The sequence below is a fragment of the Leptonychotes weddellii genome, chromosome 2 (genome assembly GCF_054177405.1).
Source record: "Leptonychotes weddellii isolate Sample4059 chromosome 2, ASM5417740v2, whole genome shotgun sequence".
NCBI lineage: Eukaryota > Metazoa > Chordata > Mammalia > Carnivora > Phocidae > Leptonychotes > Leptonychotes weddellii.
This window is the reverse complement of record NC_138370.1, coordinates 66,876,532-66,893,178: the sequence shown is the minus strand read 5'-3', so window position 1 is coordinate 66,893,178 and position 16,647 is coordinate 66,876,532. Positions and strand designations below refer to the sequence as shown.

At 39.4% G+C, this 16,647-nt stretch overlaps 1 protein-coding gene and 1 long non-coding RNA gene across 2 annotated transcripts in view; one reads left to right on the top strand and one right to left on the bottom strand.

Moving 5' to 3' along the window:
- NR3C2 (nuclear receptor subfamily 3 group C member 2) overlaps positions 1-780 on the bottom strand; it is a 322,324-nt gene extending 321,544 nt beyond the window's left edge. Inside the window, exon 1 of the mRNA XM_081811789.1 lies at positions 116-780. The gene's annotated coding sequence lies outside the window, so the exon portion shown is untranslated. The remainder of the gene's footprint in view (positions 1-115) is intronic.
- LOC145720099 (uncharacterized) overlaps positions 1-16,647 on the top strand; it is a 68,268-nt gene that overhangs the window by 1,335 nt on the left and 50,286 nt on the right. The gene's annotated exons all lie outside the window — the stretch shown is intronic.

The following is a 16,647-nucleotide window of genomic DNA, read 5'->3' as shown; positions in this document are numbered from 1 at the left end:
CTCGGTTCGCCCACCGGCGCCCTCTACGCGGACCCTGTCTTCCCCAGGGCCGCCTCTGCGCTCCCCGGGCCCCCTCCCGCCGCTGTCAGCGCAAAGTGACTGTCGCTGCACTCACCTTTTCTAGGACATGGTGGGGGAGCTGGGGCGCGGGGCGGGGGGGGGTAGGGTGGGGGTGAGGGCAGCGAGACTCCCGCCGCCGCCGCCGCCGGCGCCGCCACCAGCAAGTCCAATATTAGCAGATCGGCGGTAAGGATGGAGAGGATGATAATCTCGGCAGTGGCCCTACTGACGTTGGGTAGAGCAATAGATCAGTAGTGTTGTTACCCCGCAGGAGGAGGAGAGGCGGCGGCGCCAAATCGCGCAGAAGGGGACGCGGGCGCCCGCCCGCCCCCAGCAGCGGCGGCCCGGCCTCAAGCGGGCCCCTCTCCCGGGGCTGCTGGTCTCCCGGGCGTTGACGGCGGCGGCCCTGGAAGCCGGGAAGTACGGCGGGATGATTCCACGCCTGAGCCCCGCAGCGCGGCTCTCCGCGCCCCCTCTTCGGGCCTGGGGTGGCCGGTGACAGCTCCGGCGGCGGAGCGTGTGTGTCTGTGTGTATGTGAGGGGGCGGCCGCAGGGGGAGCCCGCGGCGCCGCGGCCCCCTCCCCGGGTCACACCCTCAGCAGCGGGAGGAGGCTGCAAAGCGTCCAGCCACCGGCTGGTGGGAAATCGGGATGGGGGCGCCAGTGGCTGGTTGCCCTCTCACCCTGGCCCCCGGCGGCAAGGAGGCCGAGGGAAAACGGAACCCCCAATGCACGTAACCCTCCCTCCACCACTTCCCACGTCCTCCCAAAGTCTGGGCCTGAGCTCGCGCCCCGGCCTCAGGTGCAGTCCCCAGCCGCGGGGGGCGGCACGGGTTGGGGACCACGCGCGGGGGGCGGGAGTGAAAAGTTTCTTTTCGTGCTCCCTTGCCGCCCACCCAGTGAGGCTGCTCCTCTCCACCTCTCTCGAGTTTGCGGCGCCTTTGCCCCACCCGCAACGTGGGGGGGGGCGCCGAGGAAGGACCGGTGGCTGCGCGTGGGGGCGTGTGGGGAGATTGGTGAGGAGCGGCGGCCGCGACCGGTCCCCTAGCTCTGACAGCGGCTGAGATGCGGACGGTGGTGCCTCCGCAGAGCAAGCTGAGGAAGGGGCCCAGCGCCAGGACCCCTCCCCCCTCAGCTCCGCGAGCGCTGCGCGCCCCCGCGCCGCCCCGCGCGCCCCCGCGCCCTCGCGCCAGCCGGGGCAGACACCTACGCAGACGCGAAAGTGAAAGGGGGGCGACCGAGCCTCGAAGGCGGGCGCAAGGCGAGGGGCAGAAGATGAAGCTGTGACCCGCGATCCCGGGTTTCTCCCACTCCCTCTGCCCTGTGGAGCAGTCTGCTGCCTCCGGACTCCGGAGCCTCCCCGAAGTCCCACGTCCGCCACTCTCTGCCACACAGATCACCCCCATCAGGGAATATATATGTGTGTGTGTGTGTGTGTGCGCGCGCGCGCGCGGGTTCACGCTCACTCACGTGTGTGAGATATAGGTTCAGCCCCAGACTTTTCCACCGCACTGTTACAGTTACCCTTGGTGGAAAATTGGGGGGGCGGGGATAGAGTCACAACCCCTTACAGGCTTCCCTGCTTGTTGTCCTTTATGATTCAGTTTTTTAAACGCCGCGAACTGACCCCCCCACACACACACCTCTTTCCCAGTTTAGCACTTCTTTTCCTACAGGATCTATTGACCACCACCCTAACCGCCCCCCCCCCGCACTTTTCAGGGTTCTTTCCCATTTTCTTACTAAATAGCTGTGAAAGTTGCTAATCTCTTCCCACACAAAACTGTGTTAAACTCGGAGCTACCCTGTTAAAAACAATCACTGCCTTTCTTCAACCACATTCCCACTGTCCGAATATAAAACTTTGGGTCCATCACCCACACAGTATTGGCACTACTCAGTTCTTAGATGGCGGAAGGTGGCATTTTGGCCTCTAATTAAACAAACTTTTGCCTCAGTTCCCTTATTTGTAGGGAATGTGAAGTTCTTAAGGTATTATATTTTAAGCGAAATCAAAATAATACTATATTTTCAAAATGAACATATTAATAATTAATTACAAGTGTCCTGACTGCAAAAACTGAATCTTGAAATGTATCAAAAATAAGATGGATTGACATTGGCGGGTTGATAAAATACACAGAAGGATGGATAGATATGCGATGAAGCATGTGTATATTGAAGTACAATATTAATGGTAGAATATAGTTGGTGGGTATACAGGTGTTGGCTGTAAAATTCTTTCAACTTTTTTGTATGCTTGAAATTTTTCAAAATGAAGTGTTAGAGAAAACTCTTAGTTAAGGTAACCTATATGACGTAAATTCTGTTTACAAAATCAGTAAATTAGGTATCATTCTTTCCCCCTTTAAAAAATGATTTACCATAAACATTATTTACCTAAATACTCTACTGTGATTTTAATAATTTCCATTACAGACAACTTGTCAAGGATCAGACTATGGTGTAAAGTAGGTTATTATAAGTGCAACATTTTAGAAATTTAGAAGATTTCTTCCTGTGCTTTTTCTTGTCCCGTCTCAATTTTTTATCTTCCCTACCTGAAAAACCATTTGGTATTATAAAACTAAGATGAGTTTTTAAGCATATATAAATGTTCTTTTGAAACTTTTTCACACCAAAATAGTTGGGGGCGGGGTAGGGGGTCATATGCCCATGTATAGCAGCTTCTCTTATCCTTTGGAAGTGCTGTTTGGGAATCTTGCAATTATTAATAGGCAAATCTTTGGGGCTATCTAAGTTATTTAGCTATTTGCCCAAATGTTTGAACAATTAAGTTTCCCTCTTCTCTTTATTTTGTTCTGCTCTCTGTAAGACAAGAGGTGGTTCTGTGCCACCCTAAGGGAGAACACCTCCAGGATAATATGTGTGGCTCCCTCATCTGAAGAGAAGGTGACACTTGTTTTGCTTGGAATCATCCCACAAGTGATGCCTCTGAGAGACTCCATCAAAGATGGGGATGCAGGGTTTTCTAGTTGTTTGGAATATTCTTTGTGCCAATGCTTGTTAATAAAGAGCCCTATCACCTTAAAAAAGTGTACGCCTAGAAATGTCGTTACTTGTTTTTTAAGCTGTCTCAACAAAGTTTGTTCTTTTCATCCTTTTAGATAAGTATATTTTCTCTTTGCAAGAGGATGAAAATGTGTTTTTTTAAAAAAATAAAATTAAGAAAGGAAAGGAACAGAAAAGGAACTTAATCTCCAAATAGAGACAATTTACAGCTGCCAAATACTCTTAAATCTTGAAGCAGTAGCAATAGTTATCTCCCTTTTGACAATAGATAACCCTCCATTCACAGTCGCTGTACCTTAGGACACCACCCTCCCTCATCCCATTAGTGTCAAACTCCCTGAGGTTTGCCACCATAAAATGCAAGACTCAGCGTTTGCAATTTACATGTGTGACATCACATCCTCTATTATATAACTTCAGATACAAAGCCTAATATCTAAGTTTGTGTTGGAAAAAATTCTCCCTTGCTCTTTATTTTAGCTTTTGCAGAGCCACCCCTTAGTTCCCTGATGCTAATTTCATTTCTTCAAACAGCTGACTCTGGGGGAAGAAAAAAGCATAGAGTTGTTTAAGCCATGAAATCATTACCCACCCCCCCAAAAAATCTTTTCGAATTTATTTTGGAATGTATTATATACCTCTCTATATCTTTACTTACCAACAAGAAAGTGAAGACCATTAGGTATAATATAATTTAATTGTATTCAATAATTTTTAGAAGTTAAAGGCTAAGCTCTTGGTCATAGTTAACTTCATTAATAAGCCTAGCCATGCTGGCATTTTTTTCTTTCTAAAAAGCTAGGCTTTCTTTTCCGCATCCCCCCCCCCGCCCCGTCTCTTACCAGCTGTTGGAAAGAGTTGAGAAAGACGGAGAGAGTCAGAATGAGAGAGGAGGGGGTATTGGAGAGAGAAGATAAATAGGGAAATAATATAAGATAGAATTTTTTCTTTGTTTATTGTAAAACACACATGTTACAGTTTATAAACATTGCAAGCAAATAAGAAATTGTGGACCAGAAGATAAATACAAAACATATCAGGGTTTTTGTTAATATCCAAAATAGACCAAACTCAATTTTCTAGACTACTTGGAATATTTTTATTAGCGTTGGTTATTCATTTCTGTATGTGTTTTCCTAACTATTTATTCATCTATCTACCTTAATTTCCTTTGTGGTCATTTTAAATAAAAATACATAAACAATACATTTCTATGGCCAGATTTTGAGATGACAGAGCACCCAACAGCACATGCATCACAATTAGTATGCCATATTATTAGAAGCAAATCAGATTTCACTGTGCCTACACTGATGTTCTAAATTTAGAAATAATGTACAGTAGTTGAAAAGGGGAGAGGAACTTAGAGCAGTATATTTTAATAAAAATAAAGATATTTTCAATTTCTTGCCTTTTTCTCTCTTTTTCTTTGCTTAGTACAGGAAATTCATCACCTTTAAATAACTGTGCTAATCTTACATAAATACATTCATGGTTTGCACATTAGGACTATGCTTTGGGGCTGTTTCTCTGATATTATGTGCAATAACTACCACAGAAAAGTGAAACAATCCAGTGGGTCAGGTGTGAGAAACATAAGAGTCTCTGTTGAACTTGATGAAAAACTCATTTAGAATTTCTCATTAGGACTTCACAGGAGCAGTTAGCTTTTCAGTAGTTGGCACTATATTTTTAGCAGCATTTTAACAGCTGTCAGTAACAACTAAGACAACATTTTGATCAACACTATTTTTTTATTCTAACAAAGATGATTGCAAAGAAACAAAATGTTTCAGGATTTCAATGTTTAGCTATGAAAATCACAATTAAAAAGATATTTTCTGTGATATAAAATGTTAATAATACCTCAAGGGCAGGCAATAAGGTATCCATATAAAATGAGGCCAAGTGGATTTTTAAATTTTAATTTTCTGATGCCTACGTACACATAGTAAAGATTATTTTATTCTTAAAAGGTGTGTTTAATGTCAGAAATAGAAACGTCAGAATAAGAGAATGTGCAGTATATCTTGTCATATATTTGCAAGTAGGTCAAGAATAGCCATATGGGCACCCAGAACGAATAAATCTTTCCCCTAACATTAGAGTTCATAAAGGGAGGTTATCATATGTCAGATACATGACACTGGAAATAGCAGACAGAAAAATGTAAGAAGCTTCATGGAGGATGTCATCTTTATTCCTAAAGATAGAGGTAAATTTGCTATGGGTAATGCATTACAAAGCAAATGAAAACTAAATCTTTGCAAGTGTCAAATTTGCCGTTCACCCATAGTCTCCCCAATTTGAGTGATTTCTGTTCCAAGGCAAGTAGGAGTAATGGTATATTATTAAAGCAGCCTACTGAATCATCTTATTCAGAGGTCATCTACTCATTTGGAGGACCTAATCCAAGTTTTGAGTTTGTCCCAACAAAGGCAGCTGAGTATTTCCCACTTCATCTAGCTGGCACAGTGGGGGAATTAATGCATTCTTATGTCAAACGATATTTTTATTATATTGCATTTATTTTTTCTAACTCTTTTGGGGGCACTTATCTATTAGCTCTTTCAATATGAAGCATTTTTAATTGCTTGGGAAGACTTTCTTTTCAACAGACATAGATGCACATTCAGTAAAAACTGTGATTAGATATCCTTTCCTCTTTCCCAGCACCAACTCCTGCCAGATGCAAATGTTTTGGTGTTGACAGTTTTTCACAGAGCATTATATGGTTTTCTTGGTGTATAAATTTTGGACATTAAATGTCCATGTGTAAAAATGAAACATGTATAAACACTTTCTATATAGAAGGTATATGCCACATCAATTATTAATATTTAAATCACAATCTATTTTGAAGTGCTTAGTGCTAATTATAGCTAGACTTTAATATTTTATCAAAACAAGCAGACATGTTTCCATTTAAACTAGTTCATTACTTAAAAAAAAAAAAAAGCTTTTTAATGGCCTTTGCCATGAATGTAGCAGAACCATGTCCTCTAAGTAGAAGTTAAGTAGACTTATGATGCCTCTGTACAGTGACAGTAGAGATTGCTTTCTTGTGTAAAGGACCAAATAAGCACCTAAAGTTTTGAGATTTTTCTAATATATTTATGAATATGACTTTTGATCTGACTTTTTGATTTTTAATATGAAAGCATGTATTTTTATAATAATCGTATATCTCAAAAAAAAAACAATTCCAGGAAACTTATTATTATAACCACATCATTTCAACATATACTACTTCCCCATTCATTTATAAATTACTGCTTTTATTTCCAATTTGAGTATCACATGAACTGAAGTTTTGTTTGAAAATATATTCAGTTTTTAAATTATCTTTATTTGTAAAAAATATGTATTATTGTTATAATTCAATAAAAACTTCCAAGGAACAAAACACAATATCATGTGTACATATCTTTTTATTCACTGTAAGTTATTTCCATGGCACCATGAGATTATAATACTAAAATACAACTACTAGTACATTAACAAAGTATGGACTAAGTAGCCAAATCAAGATTATTAATCACAGTGAGTACACTCACTGAGAAATTTAAGCAAATGCTAACTTCTGCAGATAATTCAAAAAGCCCAAGGTACAAGAAAGAGCCAAGGTTCAATCTTCTTGAATGAAAAATCCAAGCAAAAATTTTTAGCCTAGAGCTATATTTCACTACCCCGTTTCACAGAACCAGCAAATCAAGCAGTACTGTAGAGCCAGCTTACAAAGCTTAGAATTCTGGCTTCATCACTTAATAACCTTATGACCCAGTGCAAATTACTTATCTTTCTAAACTTAGAAAGATAAATAAATAAAATAAATTAAATTTATTAGAATAAAATAAATTTATTTATTAGAAAGATAAATAAATAAAATAAATTCTTATTTGTAAAATGAGATTATTGATACCATAACAGGATACGTACTTAACATAGTACTTGGATCTAGTAAGTGCTCTCAAAAATGCTAAATATCCACCTTTGGAGTTTTGTCATAAAATACCAAGATTGATTCTTTGGAAGATTAAATATCTTGCTTCCAATTCAAAGGATTTTCAAGGTCCCTTGAGAATCAGTGATTCACTTGAGGTCCTTAAGCATTTCAGACTTCTAAGAATTCTCTTCCCTGAAACAGAGATTCTCAAATTTTAGCATGCATCAGAATTACCTGGAAACCATGTTAAAAGAGATTACTAGGCCCCACCCCTAGAGTTTCTCATTCAGTAGGTATGGGGTGGGGCCTAATAATTTGCCTTTCTAATAAGTTCCCAGGTTGCCTCTGCTGCTGATGATGATCTGGAACCACTGCCCTAGAGTACAGTAAATGAAAAAATTGGCCCCAGGCTGCTCATTTTGTGGAGCTTAAGTTATTACTGGCAGCTACTGCTGGGGTGGGGATGAGAAACAGGAAGTAGGAGACAGAAGAAAGGAAGTGTCAGGTAGTGATAAAAAGGAGTAAGGGTAGGGTTGGCCTTCATAATCACATAATGATTGTAATAACGAGACTGGCTAATTACTGTTGAGGACCTTCTCTTTCAATACACACCCCTTGGACTGTATGTTGATTTTTCTAGACCTCTGGAGTCCTCCCCTGAATCAGTATTTGGGAAGTACTTTATCACTTTCAGGCTCTGGAAGTACCTATTAGTTTATTATTGTATTATCTTAAGGCACTAACTAACTTTGGTTTATCTGGGAGAGATGAGAATTGATAAGCCAATTCCTTTAATTATCTTTGCACACAGTTCACTGTAGTCAAGTCCAGATCACTTTTCTCTCTATATACTGAGTGTATCACAAAGATGCATCCATTACTCTTGAGTTAGATTTTAATTGATTTCTTTTTCAGATTTCATCCTATCAGAAGGGAATATTAGATCAATTGGCTGTGATAAGATTTTGACAAAGCCATAGTTGTCATTCCTAGTTTTTAACCAATTATCATAGGAGGAAATATCTAATATTTTCCTCAGGAGCCCAGGCCTACTGCTTATACTTATAATAACTTCATCACTTTGTTAAGAAGTGATCTCGTCATTGCAGGATTTTCCTTCCTTAAGAAGTTGAAAAATAAAACTCAGTCAAGATAGTTGAAATTCCTATATTTATAGAGATGAACCTAAAGAACAGTCAAGTAAAGCCAACAGAGATAAAATAATGCTACATTCCTAGTGTTACTTAAATCAAACTTGACTGGAATGAGCAAGATAAAAAGGGGAGAATAGAATATGTACTTGTGAGGAAACTTGGTGTTATAGTTAGCAGTGGACTCCAATTGGAGCATTATGTTATTCATAGGTTGTGGAAACAATTCAGAAGAAAACCCAATATTGTTAGTTTTTGAAAGTAAGATATACATGAAAAAATTAAAGTGATTAGATTTCCTTAACCTGGTAGGTAGTGACATCATACAAAACTATTAATAACAAATTAGGTAAACAATTGAGTTCATTTTATTTTTTGCTACTGTAAAAATCACTTCGAGTTTTTGACTGCATCTTTTTAATGTCACTATATTAATATTTAACTATAATATTATAAAGCATAACATATTTCATAAGTTTATAAATGTTTCATAAAATATTTCAAGCATACCAAAAAAATAATCACAGGCTACAAGGTAGTCACCACCTTTATATTATGAGGTGGGAACATTTTTTCATATTTGCTGCAGAAGTATAAAAACCTGCATGGGAGTAATACATTCCTATTTCCTGATAGGGGCTACTGTTCCCTGATAGGGAGCCAAAAATATAAGGGGTAGGCTTTCATCACCTGGGGGTTCACTCCCATTGTTACAAACCCCAGGTATTGCACTCTCTGCCCAAGAGTTTAAGAGGGAATTGTTCTTAATATATGCAAATAAAACTTAAAGTGGGGCTGGTAGATAATCCCAGCTCATGGTTTCAGTTGAGGGAAGGGATTTAAAAGTCAAACTATTCTCTCTGAGATCCTCAAGAATGAAGATGACTTCAGGGCAATAAGAACTCCCATCTAGGATACTATCGATCCTTGGAACAGAGCAATTAGAATTCAGTTCATTTCAATGCTACTGCTTATTGGGTCACTTTCTAATTGTCTTTTTCTTAGCCCAATTAATACCAGTCACCTTTTTCTCAATGAAATGCAGGACTCATCATATAAACCACTGTTTGTTGATTTAAGTCATTACCAGAACTATTCTGACTGGTTGGCCTATGTTGTATGAATTGCTAAATATTTTGACTCTAATCCTAGAGAAAAGTGCTCAGTCCAAATTGGACAGGTATCTTAGTTTGTTTGGGTTCCTATAACAAAATACTACAGATTGTGTAGTTTATAAACAGCAGAAATTTTTATCTCACAGTTCTGGAGGTTGGAAATCCAAGAGTAGGGTGTTAAAATGGTCAAGTGCGGACCCTCTTCTGGGTCACAGGCTCTTGTTTTATCCTCACATGGTGGAAGATGTCAGGGCACCTCTTTTATAAGGGCACTACTCCCATTCATGAGGGTTCTGCCCTTATAACCTAATCCCTTCCCAAAGGTCCACTTCCTAATATCAACACCTTGGAGATTAGGGTTTCAACATATAAATTTTAGAGGGACACAAACATTCAGACCACAGCAAAGGGCTTAGGAATTCAGTGGGTTTGACCACTATTCAGCTCATTTTATTTGGCAATATGTTGCCCTTTAAGCTAGGAATAATCTTCAAGTAGTTCTTTTATATTCCAATGTAGTAGTCAGGTACAGATGAAGCTCCTATACAAAGACACCCCCAAATAGTTTTGATTCTATCTCACATAAAGTCAAGAAAAATGAAATTTGTTCAGGGTAGATAGGTGGTTTTGCTACATGAGGTCTTCAGGAACCCCTTTGGGGAGCAAACTTTAGTACTCCAAAATATACCTCTTTAGCATATTGATTATTTTAAGCTGGTTATTTTTAAGAAACTGTGGGTATAATAGAAGTTCTGAAAACCAAATAGAAGTTACCCTTTTGTAGGAGATATTTACATGTATAAAGGAAGTCTCCATTTGTAAAAGTGTCTCCCTGGCTATACCAAGATAACTCTAAAATCTCTAGAAACTGTTATCAATGGAGAAGGGATGGATTTAAATCCACTTAACAACATTACCCTTCTTTACTGTGCTTTTCCTGGTAACCTCCCATAACTGACTCTCCACCCCCAACATCTTTTCTTTAGCTGGAGCTATTTACAGTATGGCTCTGGCCATTTCAGAGACTTAGTTTTCCTAGGTCTCTCCCATGTATACAGGAGGTATACAGTTTATTAAATTTTTGTTTGATTTTTCTCCTATTAATCTGTCTCATGTCAATTTAACTGTTAGACTAGCCAGGGGAAATTTGAAGGGTAAAGAAAAATGTTTTCTCCCCAACAGCCCCATTCCACAGAGTGTTGTCCTCATCTGTATGGTGGAAGCTGTGTCACCAGCATCATATCCACTGTTTTCTATTAAAAAACAAAAGTTTTGACCAAATAGTTTGTACACATCGCTTCTGCTTACATCCCATTAGCCAGAGCAATTTTCAAGAGAGGTTGACTGGCCATATGCCCTCCCAAAGCTGGATTTCTACTGCTAAAAGGAAGAAGGGGAGAATTAAGTACAGGGGACAATCAATGGTCTTTGTCACATGATGACCAACTCCACTGAGCAGAGAAGAAAATGAGACAGACTTAAACTGTGGCTCAAAGATCTAAAGTTATAGCTGAGGGTATAAGCAATGATGGGTGGAAGGGCAGGTGAGGTCAGGAGCCAGGATGTAGATGCTGGGATCGGGATTTACACTCTCATAATCAAAGGGACCATCTTTTGCAATACATCTAGATAGTGGAATCAGTGGTAACTAAATATTCTAGTGAAGATGAGCTAATATTTCACTAAGCCACATGGTAAGTTTACAGAACAAGTTAGCTTCAATTAATGATTTTTTTAAAATGAGAAGAAACATATCCAATATAGACCAATCTCAAAAAAAATATCACTGAAATCATTATCAGCTATTTGAGATAAATCAGCAGTGTTTGAAGTGCAAGTAATACTATTCTATAGAAAGCCAAAAAACCTCAGATTTTAACCAGCACTTGGCACAGAGGGAGCTGGTATGTGGCCCTCAGTGTATATGTTAGCACAAGGGGAATATGCAGGAGATTACAATCTCCTTTTGCATGCCTGCCAGAACACGACAGCACAAGGTTAAGAGCAGGCCTTATGTTCAGTTGTTCAGTACTAGGACAATTGGACTTCTTGCTTACGTTACAGCCTATGGCCCTGCTGATTGGCTGATATGCATGCCTGATTGGTCAGTGCTGCCTTACAGGTCATTAAATATTAACAACATTACTTATGCTTTCAGGGTCTATTCAAAATTTCCTTGAGAGATGAGAAGACCACAATGGGCCGAGGAAGAAGATTCTTAAGAAAAAAGTAGTAATTTATTCTCCAGTCTGCAAAAACTCTGCATATAGGACAGATAAAATAGAGAAAAAAAGAGACAACACTCAAGTTGATTTGTCAATCCATCTTTGAGATAGTAGTGTAGATTTCCCATACATTCCAGATGCCATATATCTACTCTATTTACAGAGTATGAAATGTTGAGACAGATTAGAAAGGAAGTTGTGAACTTCCTACTCTGGAAAAATTTAGAAGTAGCATTTCCTCTGATCTGAAATGGCAAAGGCAGGGGTCTGTAAGCAGGGTGATGGATAAGGTATCTATCAGTTTGTTTAGCCTTTTAAATAATTACCTTGCAAAAGGGAAATGAGATCAGGAAGAAAGGCCCAGTATAGCCTGATGAATCAGTACATGGAATTTTGACATCCAGCCTTTTACATTTTCTTTTGAAAAGTTGCCTCTATGTCATAAACTAAGTATCACTTAAAAGAGGAAATACAGGGATGCCTGGGGGGCTCAGTTGGTTAAGCGTCTGCTTGGGCTCCGGTCATGGTCCCAGGGTCCTGGGATTGAGCCCCGCATAGGGCTTCCTGCTCAGTGGGGGGCCTGCTTCTCCCCCTCCCTCTGCTTCTCCCCCTGCTCATATTCTCTCTCTCTCTCTCTCTGTATCTCTGTGTCTCGAATGAATAAATAAAAAAAGACTCTAAAAAAAAAAAAGGAAATTCAGCAGGGTTTGTCTTTTAGAGTGGCAATAAACTATAAAGGTTAAAGCATAGACTCTGGAGCCAGATTTAGCTTGGGTTTAGATTCTAGCTTTGCTTCTGAGTAGCTGTGTGACTCTGGGCCTTAGTTTCATCACCTATCAAATGAGATACTATAACTTACCTCATAAGGTTGTTATGGGCATTAACAACCTGTAAACTGACTTAAATATAGTAAAAAAATTAACTATGATATTTTTCATACTGTTAATCCTAAACCATTTTCTCCTACCCATTACTCTACCCATATTCTTTCCTGCTTTCCATGCACTTGACATCTGATCTTATTGAATCACTTCTCCCTTTTTTGTATTTTCCTTAGTGGGGTCATTTGATATTCAGGGCTGTCTGCCTGGCTTCCTCCCATTAACATTCAGGTAGACTTTCTTCTGATATCTCAAGCCTCCTGTCGCAAAACTTGCAACTCTCCTGGCACATTTCCATTCCTCCTGTGGTAACCTAGTGTTCCATGGCATAAACTTGACCTCGACCTTTACATAATATTCATAGGGTCTTTTTGCTACATGAAGAAGTAAATTTCCTTAAATAGTGTAGAAGAAATAATGTTATGGGTTCTCCAGATTTGATCTTTCTCACTCTCTCTTTTTTTCTGAGCACACAAGAAGGCTACATATCTCAGCCTCCCTTGCATTTAGGTTGGGTCCATATGACTGGGTTTACATCCTGGTATATTGGTGGAAATTATGTGCTCCACTGGTCATAAGACCTCTTCATTGATTGTCTAACCTCTCACTTCCCTTACCATGAATGCCTGGGAGGTCTCAAGTTTAGGATGGCAGTATCATAGTATGGAAGGAGATTGGATCCCTGAGTCACCTCTTGGAGGAAATCTACCAAGGAGAGTTGCCTGAACTGCATTGGACTGTGAGTGACAAATCTTTATTGTCTGCAATCCATGAAACTTGTGTTCATTGCCCTAATTAATTTAGATAGGACAGAATATAAGTCTATAATGAGTATTATAGTGAAGTTTGAATGTATTTATACTAGGATGTTTCCATATTCATTATTACCAAATTCATTATGGAGTTTAGGTAGCAGAATATTGTAGAGAAAAGGATATAAACTGTAGAATCTCCAGAACCAGATTTGAATTTTGTCTTAAACATTTATAACTTTGACTTTAATATGTTCTTTCCCTGGAATCCAAATAATACTTCCTTTCTAATAGTGTTATTGGGTAAGTTAACTAAAACCTATTAGGTAACTATCTTCTACCCCTATACCCTTTCCAATATTCCAGTATTTTCAATTCAGAATTTAATTTCTGTAATTTTCCCTTCTAAACTGTTTTTCATAAATTGTACTTTATAGCAGTGCTGGACTAAAATCTTGACAATAAAAGGTAGTAATTTGGTCTGGAGAAAGTATCCATATCCTTAATTTGTGCCCAAATAAAAGAAAATCATTACAAAATTTTATGTGTTGAAAATAGTACTTAGTAGAGAACAATTTTCCCTTTATTTAGTGCATTATTCAGAAAGTTCCCAACTAAGAAAGCCTATGCCAGGCACCATAGCACAATTTTGAAAATATTGTATTTAATTAAAATGGGAATTTCTGAAATTATTACTGTAGAATTTATCTTTCCAAACCTCATATAAAATTTTTGACCATGCAATATTTATGAGTTAATTTTCTTTTTCCCTATCTCATCTTAACAATCAGAAGAATAGCCTCCATTTCAAATTGCTGAGGGTGGTCCATTGGCAGAATGTGCACCAGCAAAGACAGAGATAAGTAGTGACCACCTATTTTTCAACCTCACTGTTTACACACATGAAAAGCCATTTGTACACACAATATAAACACAGACTTCAAAGGCACACCTGCAAGAGCTGCCTTGTTACTTGTTTAATATTTAAATAAATTGTTTAGAATTTATGACATATACTTGCTGGCTTTTTAAATTAAGAAACAAGCTAACATATAACTTATTAAATTAAATGATAAATATGACAATATTGTACATTAGGCATACAAGAAAAGAGAGTTAACAATTCAATAGGCATTACATTAGTTTACAGACCTTGATCGTACATTCCACAGTAATGTCTTTAAAAGATCAATATTGCAACAAACTAAGCTCTCTGTGGCACAGCTTCCCTTTTATAACATCTGTAAACTTCCTTTCAATTATCAAATAGATGTGCCTGAAAATTGATGGAGTAGCTATGTGCTCTCTCCATCTTCTCTGCCTTTCTGATCTTCACTCGTCATCTCTTCTTTTCTTTTCTCTTTTTTTTTTCACCATCCCAATCTCTAATTACCCTCAAATCTATCCCAAGACCTCTACTTCCCACCAACTCTCCTCTAAGGTGGAATTGCATTTTACATAGAGCTTGATTCTTAAGTCAGTGAGCAAGGTGAAAAATCATACCAAGTCAGAAATACCCCAGGAAAAAAAAAATCCCTCAAGGCATAATTTACATGGCCATTTTTGTGCACATTTGAGGCTGATATAGCATCCAACTCAGCCAGTTTTTCCTCCAGCATTGGAACAGATTGCTGTTTTCTCAGCTAAACACCTGATGAAGTAGTTGGCTTGCATTTAGGGGCCATGTTGTACCAAAAAAAAAAAAAAAAACGTATCTTAAAACACTTGAATCACACTCAGCATGGTAAGATGCTCATTCTATGAGAGCAATTCAGGAACTGAGACCAACTGAAGGAACATCAGATTCGCATCTCCCATCCTGCGCTCCTCAGGGCATATGCTCTAGTGGAACGTGGAACAGAATCACCCACACTATTTACATTCTTCTCTTTCTCTCTTTCTCTTTCTGGCAGAGTAAGTAGAGTTGAGTATGGATAAGAACTTTATTCTCTACGTTTTAAGGAAAAATTCTATTCAAAACCACAAATTTTTTCTAAGAAGGGCAGCTAGTGTTAGAGGACATTTCAGGGTCTCTGTTGCTCTTGTGGGCCATAACGGTCCCCTTCAATTTAATGGAGGGAACCACCTCATAGGTTATGGACATAAGATTGAAAGACATGGAGTTTGAGGGTATGGAGGCTGGAGAGAACAGACTTACTCCATGTCATGTTCTCTCAACATTAGCTCTATTGACATTTTGGATTGACTAGTTCTTTGTTGTGGGGGGCTGTCGTGTGAATATAGGATGTTTAGCAGCATCCCCAGTCTCATCTCACTAGGTGCCTATAGTAAACATGCCCTCAAGTTGTGAAAATCAAAAATGTCTCCAGACATTGCCAAATCTCCCAAAGGGAACAAGTCACCCTTGATTGAGAGTCTGCTCTGTATAATACAGTAGAAAGAGTCTGAAAATCTTGGGAGTAAATTCTGAATGGAAGAAGTAAAATTAAAATATGGGATGGGATAGAAGGAGCTTTCTAGATAGTGCAAGGCTGAGCACAATATGAGGTGAAGTGGCTTCTGAAAAATCCTTAGTCATGGGACAGCTGAAGGCTTTTAAAAAAATATGTCTAAAATCCCATTCGAAGCTGTTTTTTGTTATATGAACCCCCTTCCATTTCCCCAAACCTTCACTAAAGTCTATTGTCAGCAATAACACCATGTGAGAGCAGTTAGTCTGTGGCTACCAAGGAAGGGAATGAGTTCCCTAGCTGGGCTGACATGGAATAGGGAGGGCCCACATGGAAAAGTCTCTTAATTCAGAGGAAATGGCACCTTAGAACTGAGGTAAGCATTCACAACATGGACTGTGCAAAAATCTTTGGATTTCCACAAGGACTAGATTGTGGGTTTGAACAACTCTTATCTAGATCTTAAAGGGCAAAGACTTTCCAGTGGTGCCATTAATTAGTGGCACTGTGAGGTTTTACAACATGTGGGTTCCATAGGCCACACAGAACCACCACCAACTCTGGCAAGGGTTAGTGTGGAAGACAAAGAGACTTGTCTCCATGTCCCTCAGTGGGTTAGGAATCTGGGGCCTCCTGAAATGGGAGGTGATCTCTTCTCATTGTGAGAATGGTCTTTACTAGGTAACATAAATCTGCACAGGACACTGCTAATTCCCCGATTCTGTCACCCTCAAAATCTGTCTCTTCTGCCTCTCCTTCTTAGCTGCTTCTCTATTAACCTGTCACAACGTCCCATACATCTTTCTATAAAAATTTTTTAGATGTATTTTTTTGTCACCTTCCCAAGGCTACCTTGCTTTGATTGAGTACAGATTTAGAAGGGTTCCACTTCTGGTGGCCCACTCCCCTTTTAGGATCAAGTCCATCCTGTCAGATATAAACTGTTTACTCAACATATTCTGCTCTTTACTACTTCCATGCTATTCTGGTCTCAGGCTAGTCCTCACTATAGAAAGTCTTTCATTGCCATTATCTTTGGGTCTTAATTTGATCTATTCTATTCTACTTAAAAAT